The sequence below is a fragment of the Meleagris gallopavo genome, chromosome 7, assembly GCF_905368555.1.
Source record: "Meleagris gallopavo chromosome 7, MGAL_WU_HG_1.1, whole genome shotgun sequence".
In the NCBI taxonomy this organism is placed as follows: Eukaryota; Metazoa; Chordata; class Aves; order Galliformes; family Phasianidae; genus Meleagris; species Meleagris gallopavo.
Window position 1 is genome coordinate 26,270,115 of NC_139410.1, and position 14,555 is coordinate 26,284,669.

Here is a 14,555-nt window from a genome sequence, read left to right on the forward strand (position 1 = left end):
GCAGCCCAGGCTGCCCTTCTCGGTGTTTTCTCAAAAGGGAAAAAAAAACACACTTCTAAATACAATATCAGCAAATACTCCAAAGAAATGGCAGGCTGTGCTAGTGATAGTAAACATCATTCTGAATATTTAGATCTAGATCTGAAGCCAAATGGCCTTTAGCCATAAAATATTTAGGCACAGGGCTTTTTGTGCTGGAATTTAAAATAGGTTGCTCAGTAGTCACAGTTGTGGTTTCCGGCCTCAGGCTGATGGCAACGGTAACATTTTAATTTATACTAAAGAGAAGACAAAGTTAAATCCGTGACACAAAGGGAGAGTCAGATGACCTGAAAGCAAGAGAATACAAATGAGCTCCCTGGAGAGAATAGGCTGTGATGGAACAAATGGAATAATACAGAGGGATGACTTGACACTATTGCCACAGCGACTGTATTTCACTTCTTTGGGGAGCTTAAATTGGGACAACTGCTTTATTTTCAGAGAACTACATCTGAAGCCTGTGCTGCCTACAGACAAGTGATATACATTTGTTTCTTCCCCTGAAGACAGGTCCTGTTAATTGCCAATTTTCCTGTCTCTTGACATGACGAGGTCAGTAAATGTCATCACAGTTAACAGACACAGGCCCAAGTATTCCCACTGAGGCTCATGAAGGCAGAAAGGTCCCTGTCTGCAGAAAAAGACTGATGAAACATAAAGGTTGAGTTAACTACACGATACAGCAGAAGGGAGGGAATGTTAACCTGAGGCTCTTGTCACTGCCCAGTGAGCAACCACATTGTGGTAGGATATACAGTGCCTAGCAGTCACCTATTTGTTGGCAAATAAAAGGAACAGTGAAAAATTAGTTTTAAACATGCCATTAAGAGGTATGACACTACATCAGAAACTGTAACTTCCTGTAATTCAAGGCCTGAGGCCACAGGTTGTGCTTATTAGAAGTTACTTCTGCCTTGAGACTGGAAGTGTGAAGCCTACTGCTCTACACTGTTATTGTGTTATTGTGTTCCAAGATATGTTATCTAAGGGACTGAAAACTTCTGTGGTAAATACAAGTGGGATTTTTTTCTGTTGTTGGGGAGTATAGAACCATTGCAATTACAATTACGCCTTAATCTGGGGAGGTGTTGTTTGGCACATAAGATGTCTTAGTGAACACTCCATACAAGGTCTGGATTTGAATAAAAAGTGAATTCAGGGCTTCTCCCAGCATACCCACTGTCTTCATACCCAATATTAGGTAATTTAGCTTTATGATGAGCTCAATACTCATCATTCCTCTACCTTTGACAGATTTTGCTATATCCTAATTTTCATTTAAACATCTGTGTTTACAGAAGAGCACTTATACGACAAACTGCTGCACCCTACGAGATGTTCTCTACTGAAAAATCTGGATCTGAATATGAGTAGGCTTTGAAGGTATTAGTTTCCCTTCTTTCACCTGTTTATGTAATGAGCAGTATCTTGAGAAAGAAATTTTCAGTGTCACTTTTGGCAAATACAGCTCTCAATGTATTGGCAATATGGACATACTGGTAAAACTGAATATCCATTCAGCAGATTGTAATTCTCCTGTAGTATTTGGAACTCATGATCTGGAAAGCCATTCTGAAAACTTAAGGTGCTCCAAGCACTCCATTAATACAGTGTCCTTCCATACCTGCGTGCTTTTAATGAACTTAACTAAAATCCATACTGTACCTACTCAGTGTGTGATATTCAATTGCTTATAATCAAAACCAATTGACTTTAAAATCTCACCCACGTTGGCTGCAGGGCTGTTTAAACTAAAAGGTCAGGAGCAAGAAAACCTATTTTTTAAAAAAAACAACTTTTTATTCTTCTCATTCAACATATGAACCGTTTCTGAAAGTGAAATTATTTTTTTTTAGGCAGAGGGCAGTTAGTTAAAAATTCAAGTCTTGTAGTTTTGTAGATCTTCAGACAGATATTTAAAATGAGGGCTTAGGAAAGGAGCTGCATTCTGTCTTCACCTGTGGTGTTTGTGACCAAATAACAAAGGCTTTCCTCTCCGAAGAAGTGTGCCCACTGGAATTGACACAGAGAGACCCATAGGATTCTGTAATTTCAAGTTCTTAGGCTGGTAAGTGCAACTTCATGGGTTCAGACAACTCTCAACAGTAAACCTGAGATGTAACTCTAATCCCAGCAGCTCTGCCTGTGCTGTTCACATTTGCATGTTGTAACTCTGGTCCCTCCTGAGCTGAAACGTACCCTTCATGACATGGCAAGGCACCAGATGGCTCACATTAGTGAAACCTTCTTTGAAGTACAGAGAGATGGGGGGTCTCCCACCAAGAGCCCTCTCTGACATCTTCACTACCCAATTCATGGAGGCAAGGTGGCTTCTTCCTTTCTACATGAATGGAGCAGTGGTGGAAGCAGTCTTGTGGTGAATGGGAATCTTGGACCTAGTAACTGGTAATACATGCAATATGAATATTCATTGTTATTTTGTCATTGGTAGGAGGAGATTGAGCTGGATGTTACTGCAGGGTGTGGCCCGCTCTAATCTAAAGAGGTTGGGAAAGATAGCCACCTTTTTCTTGCAATGCCTCAGCAAAGATATCGTGGGATACCACAAGCATTACATTAGCAGAAAGCTAAGAACGCCATCACATAAGGCTGTGCTCTGCACTGCTTCCCAGCTGAGATTGTCTGCTTCCCTTCACAGCCACAGCCAGGGATGTCAATAAAGAAAAATGATTGCAGCAGAGTGGGCTAGCGCACTGAGAGGCTTTCTGCTTTGCATTTTCAGCAGATAGAAACCTTACCACGTCTTCCACAGAACATCACATTCTTCCTTCAGTATGACCATCACAACACATAGTAGCATCTCAAACGTAAGGCATGACAGCAAAGCAGACAGGAGCTGCACAGTGAATTCTAAAGACACACAATGCGGATCAGGGTGGCTGGAGCAGGCAGGGTAAGGTATTGAACTTTACCAGTATGCCAATATAATCCCTCTTCTTAGATAATTGCAACCACTTTCTCTACATATCTATTTATATATTACTGATTTTCCATCTTATATTTCTTTTCAATTCAGAGTTAGCCATCAGAAATGCCTTTAAATATAAATATGTATAATCAACACTATTACTACTTATTTTTCTAACTACCATAACTTGTACTGCAAATTGTGTTGTATATTCAGCCTAGTCTAGCAGCCAGATGTATTCCATGAATTCTGGTCAACAATCATTAGGAATTTTATTACTGCCAGAAAAGCAGAAAATTATCTCTCGCTGACTAAGTCAATATGTTATCTTACTGTTACACCATATGGCTGTGGATGCTAAAGCTGAATGCACCCCCATCAAGTGACCCCCAGACCGGAGGAATGGTACAATGGAGGGCAGGGTTTCCATTCAGAATGACACCAATCAACTGGAGGAGTGGGTTAGACAGAACCATGTCAAGTTCAACAAAGGCAGATGCAAAAAAACATGCAATAAAGTCAGAAGCAGCCCATGCAACACTCCAGGATGGGGCTGAGCAAGTGACCTCATTGGACCCCAGGGCCCGTAGATCAAGAGCTACTGACAAACTGGAAAGTCTCCAGAGAAGCCAATTAGAAGACTGGAGCACCTGCTGTACACTATGAAGCTGGGGCCACTGGGTTTGGTTAGCCTGGAGAAGAGAAGGCCAACAGGGTGTGTAATTACACTATCATAATCTTATAGGAAGATAAAGCCTAATTTTTCTCAGATATGCATAGCAAAAGGACAAGAAGCAACAACAAGCTGCAACGAGGGAAATACTGTTTGGAAATACAGAAGAAATTTGTATCAGTGGGACTAACACATCACTGATTCCAGGATTGCTCAATCTCCACCCTTGTTCATTATTAAAACTGAGCAAGGTCCTTAGCAGCCCAGTCTGATTTTGCATCTAGCCCTGTTTTGAAAGGGAGCTTGGACTAGAGGCCTCTATATATTTTCTAATCTTTTTTTTTTTTTTTGTGTGTGTGTGTGTGAATCTACAATATAAGATCCAGTTCCATAAAATACTAAGCATTGCAACTCATCCATCAGTCATGAAGTTGTTTGAAACTCTGTTAGAGGTCAACAGAATTGTTTTTTTAGAATAGTGGCCTATCTAGATCTCAGCTGTGATTTCTTTTAGTAGGTAACCAGGACAAGTGTGATCAATTATTTGACTATATATTATACTCAGATTGATGCAAGAGAAGTTTGATTCTCTTCTATTTGTCCTGAAAGATGAAAAATTCAGCAATGCTACAGGAGAAAAAAGTCAGAAAAACTGAATGGAAGTGCCACATTTCATGTAAATATTATCACTGATCTACAGTACAATCATTTCTACAGTTGGCAGGCCAAATCTCACTAATAATTCCTTCCTCGTCAAATCATATTGAGTTGCTTATACAAGTAAAGGTCTGCAGGCATGCAGATTAATTTGTAGTAAGGTGGTTAAAGTTCTAAATCATGTATTAAATTACTTTTCTTGTTCAAGTTTAACTTCATTTTCCAAGCTAGTCACATGCAACAGAGATGCAGTAATGTAGGTATTCCAACTGAAGGTGTGATTCGCTGCTGGTGCCTTCTAAAACAACATTTGTAAGTCAGATTACTGAAAAGATCAGTGGTTTCTGTTCTGGATGTCATGAGATCAGAGACATGGAATATTGAAGAAGATTAGGTTTATTTTTATATATGCACTTGAAATACTAGACTAGTATAAAAATCAACTTGTGGAGTTATAAACCCTGATCCAGCAAAGCAAAAAAATCATGAGCAAGCCTATCTTAGGTGTTCAAGGAACATAAATATCAATTCATCCTTGAACCAAGTCCCATTTAAGGTCAAGGAACAGCAGTGGTATTCAAGCATGTGCTTAAGTTTAAGCACGTGCTTAAATGTACTCATGACTTGGGCACTTTTACTTGAATATCACTATATAGACAGTTTTGATTTTTCCACAGGGAGTAAAAAAAACAAGAACTCCAATATTAAATGTCTGTCTGCCTCAGCTTGATTAAATAGCAAAGTTAGCCACCAGTTTCTCTAGTGTCAGTGTGGGCTAAAAGCATTCATTCTCATGAATAAATGTATTTGGTCCTTTAAGAGGCTTGGTTTGAAATACAACAACCACTGAACAATCTGATTGAAACCGATATATGAGCAGCCAGACTAAGATATAAATGCCTCTCATAGAATCATGGAATGGCTGAGGGTGGAGGCGACTTTCCAACACTTCTTTCATAAGCAGAGTTGATGACCACTAAGTCAGACACCAGATCAAGCTGCCCAAGGCCCCATTCAGCCTGTTCTCGAATGCCTCCAGAGATGGGGCACCCACAGCCTCTCTGGGCAGCCTGTGCCAGCACCTCACTGCTCTCTGAGTGAAGAATTTCTTCCTCACCTCTAACCTAACCTTCCCCTTTTAGTTTAAGGCCACCCTCCCTTCTCCTGTCACCAGCAGACCACACGACAAGTCAATCCCCCCTCCAGTCTGTAAGCTCCCCTCAAGTACTGGAAAGCCACAGCGAGCTATCCCCACAGCCTTCTCATCTCCAAGAGAAAGAAGCCCAATTCCCTCAACATGCCTTCATAGGAGAGGTGCTCCAGCCCTCTGATCGCCTTCATGACTCTCATCTGGCCCTTTTCCAACAGCCCTGCATCCCCCTGCTGACCTCTCTCAGGAACTTTATCCTTTACTGTTTGTAGGTTTACCTGCTGATGCATTTATAAGCTCTGACTCAAGAGCTCTCACTGTTTGCCTCCAAAAAACACTGCATCAGGTAAGCAAACATATGAGATGCTGAGCAAAAGCAGTAGTACTCACTTCAAACCATCATTTGCACCTGACATAACAAAGGAAAAGATTGTGCAGCCTAAAATACCAATAATTCATTGTAGGATTCAAAACAAGCCTTGGTGATTGGTGCCACACTGATACAAATGATGACACCGAGAGTTCATAAAGCTACAGCGATCTGTTCTGAAACACACATCCTCTACCTCACTGCACATCTTGCATTATAGCCACTTAGAGTTATTCAAAGGTGCTCAGATGATGAGCCTGAATAACAATGATAGAATTTGCATTCAGGTCTCCATTTTCAGGAGTGCTTGAAAGCTGGGCTGAATAATCACATTCTCTGACAGTTACCTATGAAGTGCAGCAAAAGGTCCTCATTTTACAAAAATTCAGGTTCACTTTAATCCAGATTTTCACCCATAATCTGACACTAAATCTTCTTAATATGAGAAGAAGCAAGACAAGATCTTTACATGGCCTTTAAGCAATCAGCAGCTTGCTTCCCAGGTCACCAATTCTGCTGCCTGCAAACACAGCAATTCTTGAGCCATAACCCACCAATGCCACTGCTGCCACAGCATCCAAACACCTGTCCACCTCGGAGCTGTGATGTCTTGCTGCAGCTAGGAGTTCAGGACGAGATTCATTTAAAATTTCCAAATGCCTTTTTTATTTGTTTGGTTATTTAAAACCAGCCAGACTGTAAAATAAGCATCCTTCTTTGATGTCTTTCTCTGTCAGGTATGTCTCTGCCATGAAGCCAGTTGTGAGCAAACAAAAGGGCAACAAAGAAATGCAAAGCACCAACATGCAGAGCGACCTGAAGAGAAAGTTACATGTCTGTGTGCACAGTAACAAGTGCGAGTCCCAATATTCTGGTGAGAGAAAGCTGAATGATGAGGTGCAGTAGAGCAGATAAAGGAAGCCCAATGCTTTCTAGTGTCAGTCTAATTTTGCTCAATAAATTTTCTGGCAGCCACAGTGCATGTTGGAAAAATAGTGAGAAAAGGCTTGGAGCACTGAAAGGGCAGAGAGAATCCAGGAAAGGTCTGAGGCACAAACTGTGGCAGGAAGGTGTTTGAGAATCACTGAGTCCACACATTACTGGTTACACATGCTGTGTGATTTCAGCAGGAGACAGTAGTATTCACAAGCAAAGTTCAGACTGTTTGGTAGTGGATTGTGCAGCAGTTGCTGCTTTACAGCCCTGAAATGGCTGCATTTCAGTGGTAGACACAGCAACGTCAATATCTCCTAAGCGTTTGGGCATTGTGCTAGTTAGAAAGGTGTTATTACCAGGTTGTATCTTTACCATTTTTCACACAGATGTGTGCTTAGAGGGAAAGCATCTAAGACACAACTAAGGCAACCTTCTCCTCAAGGCTCCCCAGGAGCTCCTTGAGGTCAGAAGTACTCTGAGGAAGCACTTTTTGCTGTTTAGGCTGGGAAGGCATCGGGCCAGTTGGTACAATTGGCATCTCTCTTACCATGTTCACATACTGTAATGCTTGTATGGATTTTGCCTAAACTCATATGTGAGTTGTCATGGGATTCCATTCCCTGCTAGTTGTTTGCTGTGCTCTTGTACATTCTGAGGTGATTTTGCATGTCATCAGAAAGGTCGAGCACTGCACTGGGTTCATATGTACAAGTGAATGCTGAAGTGATGGAGGATTCCTGTCTCCTATGCAAGCAAGATTAAAAGAAAGGGCAGGAGAGAAAAAGAATGAAAGGGTATGTGGCAGACAAAAGAGCAAGAAACCTTAATTAATTTGTGGAAGTAATAACATTTATGTCAGCTGCTCCTTTTTTCTTAAAGGTGGAACCTCACTGATTGAAAGATGCTCAGGTCAGATACGTTCTCACTACTCAGCAGCTCCAATGCCGTAGCTCTTGTAAAACTGAAACCACGTGACCTTCATGCACTGCTGTTTTTCATGACTGGTCTCAGCAGAGTATAGGAATTGTCATATATTATCAACTCAGCAATCTATTAAGATTAGTATTCTCACTAACGGTAGCTTAAGAGGGCAGTGCCATAATTTGTCGTGTATACATTTTTTTCTGCTTTAAATCTCAGGTTAAACTCTTGATAGACTCAGTTTTTTTCCTGGAAACACTGCTTAAAGTATCTTTGAAAACTGTTGAAAATCGTGCCAAATCTGGACAGCCTCACATTCACATCACTGAACAAACCCTGAATCTTTACATTCATGAATGATGGCAAAACATGTCTTCCCTGAAGGTGTTCACGATGAAAAAAAAAAAAAAAAAGGTAAGACTAGGCTTATGGAGCAGAAGCAGGGAGAGGAGTTGATTTTCACAGTCAGTCCCTCCTCAGCTGTGCACTAAAGTTGTAGGTACAAACTCATCCTTTCTCTCTGGTGGCAGCTATCTGATTCAACGTGTTTTTCTCAGTCTAATCCAGTACACGGTGCTCTGTGTGGAGACTGTCTGCCCACTGTAACTGCTCTGGAGTTGGGTTTTGTTCTGTTTATAAGTAACAGTGAAACAAACCGTTCCATGAGCTGTGGATTAATAGCTGGCACGGATTTGGGCCAATGTACTTGAATACATTCATGAAATTTCACTTTACCCTTAGTATCTTATCTGCAAGCATATTTCAAATTTACAATTCTTTCCTTTATCTTTGCTGTGTTTCCCTTGCTTGTAAATACACATAATACATCCTGGTTTTGTTTGCGCGTCGATTTTCTTTCTCAGGAGAACAGATAAATAATTAATCATTGACTAAGGGAGAGACTGGTGTGGGAATGATGCCAGGTCTAACCTCGAGTCTTTTCTATTTCTTTGTGATCTTTTGGGGAAAGAGAAATGAAACAAAGAAATATGGCCACATAAAGCATGTCATAAATCCTTCCTCGAATGAAAAGCGTTCAGGAAAACTCCTTCCTTTCCAAGAATATCTTTGGTTTGTCTGATATAGTATTGTTGTCAGGTACACTGGAGTCGTTTCGAAAGGAGAATGTGACAAACCAGTGTTGATTGTAAAATAATTAAATGTAGCTGTCTACAGCTGCCAGTCACAATCAAGACTGAAAATCTCAGCAGCAGAAGCACGAATTCCTGACACCTAAACTGAAGGAAGAGCTCCCTTACCTAGAAGTGAGTAACAGCCTATTGCATCCTCTGCAGCCATAAAAGGGAAACATTCAGTGCATCGCAATTATGCCATGCATCATAACCTCTGCAGTTATGTGCAGAGTAAATGTAGATTGATCATTATTAACAACTTTTTTTTTTTTTCTTTTAAGAATCTGCCTAAGTGCCTCACATAATAGAAAATAAACTCATTAGAAGATGATGGCATGCAAACGTTGGAAGTCTAGGTTTCCTTTCTGTCCTTAACTAGGTCCCCCTTCTGTCACTTCATTCTCTCCTTGAAGATTCTTGGTTAGAACTACTTGGAAGATTGGCAGTTGAGGTGACTTTGGGAGGTAGAATAGCCTGAAATAGCAGCGAAAAAGGAAAATATTTTGATTCCCAAACATGGCTGCGCTGCTGCCTGGGAAATGTAGTGCAGATGTAGCAAAGCAGTATCCTGCATTATGGGTTGGATTCCCCATCACGAGTAAATAGATCAACGTGCACTTCTCCTTCCCTTAGTTTGTACAGGGAATTGGTGTGTCAGGGCAGTAACTCAGCCACAATGGACCCAGAGGAAGAGGAGTGTAAATCAATGGCAGCATGGTTTGGAAGACCTCAGCATTGTTACAACATTACAATAGCTAAGGTTATGATTACTGTTTCAGCTTCAATTTTACGCAGAAAACTAGTACCATCAAGCAGAAGCATTTTTAATTAAAACAGTTCTGTCAAAAGCTCAGTTCTCCATTGCACAGACTAGATCTCCACTGTTTTTTTATTTTTTTTATTTATTTTTTTGTCAGATTTGCTTTTGACAACAGGAGCAGGCGCTGATGCTGCCTGCTTCTCTTTCTCAGTCCCCTGTGGATCAGATTAAATGACAAGGGCTGCTCCCTCTAATTCTCATACATGAGTTGCAGTGCTGAGAATCATTTATGACCATGATCATGCATTCTAGCAGAGAATGCTTCTCCTAAAGCTTAATGGAAAAGACTCTCTTAGAGAGAAAGGAAATAATTTTTTCTCAGAAAAAGTCCAGAGGAGCAAACAGTCTTCTCTAGATTCTGGAACAGTAGGTTAAGTATCATTTAGAGAGCAAAGAGAAAAACCAAAAACCATGCCTGGCTGCTCTCCGGCCATACAAATCTGTGCTTTAAATAAGCACTGCAAGGGAGAGGGATTCTGTGGGGGACTGTTGCTTCTGGAGAATTCAGAGGAACCGGTATGTTGTGTTGGTTGCCCAGGAAGCTGGCATACTACTGAAAATGAAGCGACAATAATGAATCAAATCTTCTGGAAACGGCAATAGGATAGGAGAAAAGAAAGTGATCCAGTAATTAGTATGCTGGCCTGTAGTTTTACAGACTTTGGTATCCTGATATGCCACAGGCTTCCTGCATCAGTCTCTGAAACTGAGATCCTCGGGGGGGATCTAACACCTACTGATGCTGATTTTAATAATAACTGAAAAGCTTTCAAGTAGCTCTGGGTCCAAAATTAGAATATCTTCTTTATAATGTTAGATTAATATAATGCTTCTCGACTGTAAGCTCCCTCCATTTGCATTATATTAAATTTGATGAGATAAATGAATCAAAAGTGTGTCCATGACCAGTACTAAAAGGTTAAATAGGGTTTGGGATTTTGAGTGCATTGAGTTCCATCTATTTAAAGTCATAGCAACAGGGTCTGTGATCTTGGCCAACTGAGAAAAACACTTAAAAAAGAAAAGTTAAAAAGGTAGAAAAGAAACAGATGGAAAAGAAAAAGATCCGGAAGGAAGAGCAGCAAGGGGAGCTCAGTGCTTGCCCAGGTTATAGACAAAGCTGGCAAAAGTAATGAGTAATGGGTTAACTGGATCTTCTTCTCCATTCCGGTCTGCTCTTTTTGTGCTCAGGAGAGTGAAAACGCTGGTAGGGCATTGGTGTATTTTAGCACAGGGAAGATGTTGTAGGAAGCAACCATAAAAAAAAAAGCCTCACTCCCCTTAGCATATTGCCTTTCACGACTGTCTTGATTCCTCTTCAGTCTTTTTGTTTAATGGCCCTTCTGAAGTGTGGAATAGCTGATCCCTCTATTATTTTAACAGTAAACAGATGGGAGGTTAATCTAGCACATTCTGTTCTAGTTTTGTTTCCTTCTTTCTTATCACAAATGGTTTTAGTAGTACAATTAGGCTTTTTGTTTGGATTAATCCAAGCCCTTTTGCTGCCTTTTGTAAACAAATCACTGTTACCTTGGGCAACAGAGTGTACATGCCATAAGGAATAGCAACAATAATCTTTTTCATCTGTGCTTGCATAGAGCTACCATAATAGAGCTATGCTCTGGATGATGTCTCTGCAGAGCCACCACAATGTAAATAATTAATAATAACAGTTGTTAACACTTGGATGGGACTCTGTTATTTGTAAACAAAGAACTTTTATTTCCTCCACATTGCTTACTACACAAAACATAAAATAACTCCAAAGGAAGGAAATTGTTTTCCTCACGTGCTTGGAAAAGCGCAAGAACTAGGCAACTCATCCAAAGGAAAAGGTCAAATGGGATTTTGGATCGTCTCAGTTTGAACACTTTGTGCTATTAGTAATGGGGATGAACAAATCTGATATTTATGTTCACAAATACATCTGTCAAAATTCCATTACTAAACAAATAGATACTGTAGTAAAATTGTCCAGTAAATTCATGTGTAGCCATTATGATAAGAGAAAGACCATAAAAACAAGAAAATTTTAAAGGACATTTTATTACAGTGTATAAATACAATTAAAATAGCAAAGCCATGTCAGAAGTCTCCCGTGTTTTTTCCCCATAACAAGCTTTGACTAAGGCTCGTAAGTCAACATTACAGAAAATTTAACTTATTTTGCTCAATCTAATTTTGCAATCTTGCTCACACTTTAACATGTACTGCAGTGCTTAAGTATTAAAACAACATATAAGCAACATAGTTTAATTACAGTCACGGGGTTTTAATTCCAGCAGATCTGGGAGTCATACTTTTCCTTTGCATAAGTCATAGTGTCTCTTTCGTGGCACAGATGTCCGAGTGTTTTGATTTATGCAATCTGAATATATCCATGTTCCTTATGAAGAAATTATGTCTATACACCAGTAAGGAAAAGGTCCCTGTCCTTAAATTCTTACTCTAAACAGACAATATTAAAATAAATCCATTCCCTCTTAAATGTTTGACATTTATGAGCACGCAACCAACCAGATAATTATGTGACAGGAGAAAAGCACAAACCCAAGAGATTTGTGGTAAGGAAGAATTCATGGATTGCACGTAGTTGAACGTTTCCACTTCTGTCTTTTTTGACCATCTCAAGATTGAATCAAGAGGGAATGGCAAATCCGTATTGCTGTAATGAAGCTGCAATGCACTGGCAATATACAGCTGATCAGATCAGAATGCTGCAGTGCCAGATGCTCTGTAATGAAGAGGATTCTTCCAAAGAGACTCAACAGAACACAAGAGCTCATAGCTATCATCTTGGGAAGTTTACTAGGAGAACATAAGTGTTTGATAATTCTTCATTTAGTCAAATTAACTGAATCCAGTGTTTCTCACGTTCTCCTCAGAGCATGCTTTAGGTGTAAGTAATTCAGGAAAATATCTGCATTCCTCTTCTGGGTCTCTCAAATCCTCACCTACCCAGAGTAGCTACAGCCCAATTATCTCTGGTTGGCATAGTACTAGACACATTGCTTTCTTCCTTAGAGAGGCAAGGGGCTCATGAAAACTCTTGAGCAAAGGGAGCTCACACTTGGGAGATCTCACGCCAATGAGAGGCTTCTTGGCAGCACTGGGACCAGTGTGTCTTGTTGAAAGCTCAGATCAGGATCTGGGAATTTGGCTAAAAGCAGGGAGTCTGGTTATGTTTCTGTCATTGCAGTGGTAACGCTCTATTTCTAAAGGATGCTTAGAACCTTGTATTTTTTGCCTGTCCACAGTAACTCCTCAGACACGTGCCCTATTATTGCTTTCCATGCTAGCTGCTTAGATGTACTGCTTTCATAAACTTAGAGAGCTATGGCACACTTCAAATCTGCTGCATTTTTCACTGTCAGCCTGTATTTCTTTGGTCACATTCACTGTACTGGCTTGTGCTTTTAATGCAACCATTTTTTGCTTGTCATGGACAAGAGCCCTCAGCAGATGCTCAGATTTTCTGCTGTATAATTGACAGAAGGAAAAAAGTGGCCATTTCTACAGTGTTCCTTCTAGGGCGCATGCAGGGAAATGAGCTTGAGGTGACCCTGTCAGCCTCCACTAGCCCTCATTCTACTGCTTTTTACTAGTTCAGCTGGACAATGCCTTTATTAGAGCCTCAGTTCAGTCCCTGTCTTATATTGCACTGACTCCTCTGTCTGTACAGATCTAGTTTCAACTGCTGTTTTATTTCCGTGCAATCCTTCCTCTTATTTTTCTACGCATATTGTTTTCATTTTCTGGGTTGCTGCCAAGAAGCAACTTGTTTAAAAAATAAACCTAGTCCAGATCCTGGTTTATGTCACCCTAATAACCTCAAATCCGTAGTTTTGTCTCTAGGGTCCACAGTTCATGACACAAAATTACTTCATAAAATGAAACTGGATTTGGTAGCTCATGGATTTTTCTCTAGCTCCCCCTGAAATTAACTAACTTCCCACTGACTGCAGTCATCTTCAGATCCATCCTTTCAGCTATCCTAGAGCCACTCCATAAGATCTTACTGCTCCTGTGAAAATAATAATTCATTAAGTCTTGTAGCAGATTTCATGAGCAGTTCTCAGGGCACTTCACTAGCAAGGAAAAGTATAATTATCTCAATTTTACAGGTCCTTAACACATTTCTACAGAACGCTTTTGAGCACCTTCTTATCTTGTCACTGTTCATTTCCTCCAAGTCTGCTTTCTTAATGTAGGCATCTGTTAATATCTGAACACAGTTTTTTTCCACAGTTCCCTTCTCCTTTAGCACACAGGATAGATGGTGCTCAGTACATGTGCAAGTCTTCGTATTTTGATTTATCTTCCTTCTTGCATACACTCTTTCCTCCTTACTGTATGCTACTCAGACTTTGCTTTGACGGGAGCTACATTCGTCATAAGGTCTTTTGCGTATAACTTACCCTGACAGAGCCTGAGTGCTTCATGCCCGTTGATAAGCTTTTCTCAATATACAGTAGGACAAAAGAGCATTCCCTTTCACTTCATAAATAGGGAAAAGAAACAAGGCAATATAAGGTTCAGTCCCCTATTTTGAATGTACTATTTGACTGCCTAAGACCTATTTCAGAGCAGTCAGCTGTACATAGTTCAGGCATTCACTGCACTGATCCTACTGAATTCACTTTCTCTTATGAGTGCTCAGCATTGCTGCAAAGCTGACCAGATGCTAAGGTGAGTACCCACAAACTAAAATACCAAAATTTAGAATTAATTTGCAGAAAAAAAAAATTAAGCAGTTTGCCTGATGTTATAGATGTCATATTGCACTGACAATAAGATTATCTTCTTCCTTCCAGTTATATGTCTCCCAACAACTGCAACAAACAAGTTAGGGAGTCTGTGGGGAAAAAATAATAATAATAATATGCAATTATGTAATTAAAAACTCCATCTCACAAACCATGTT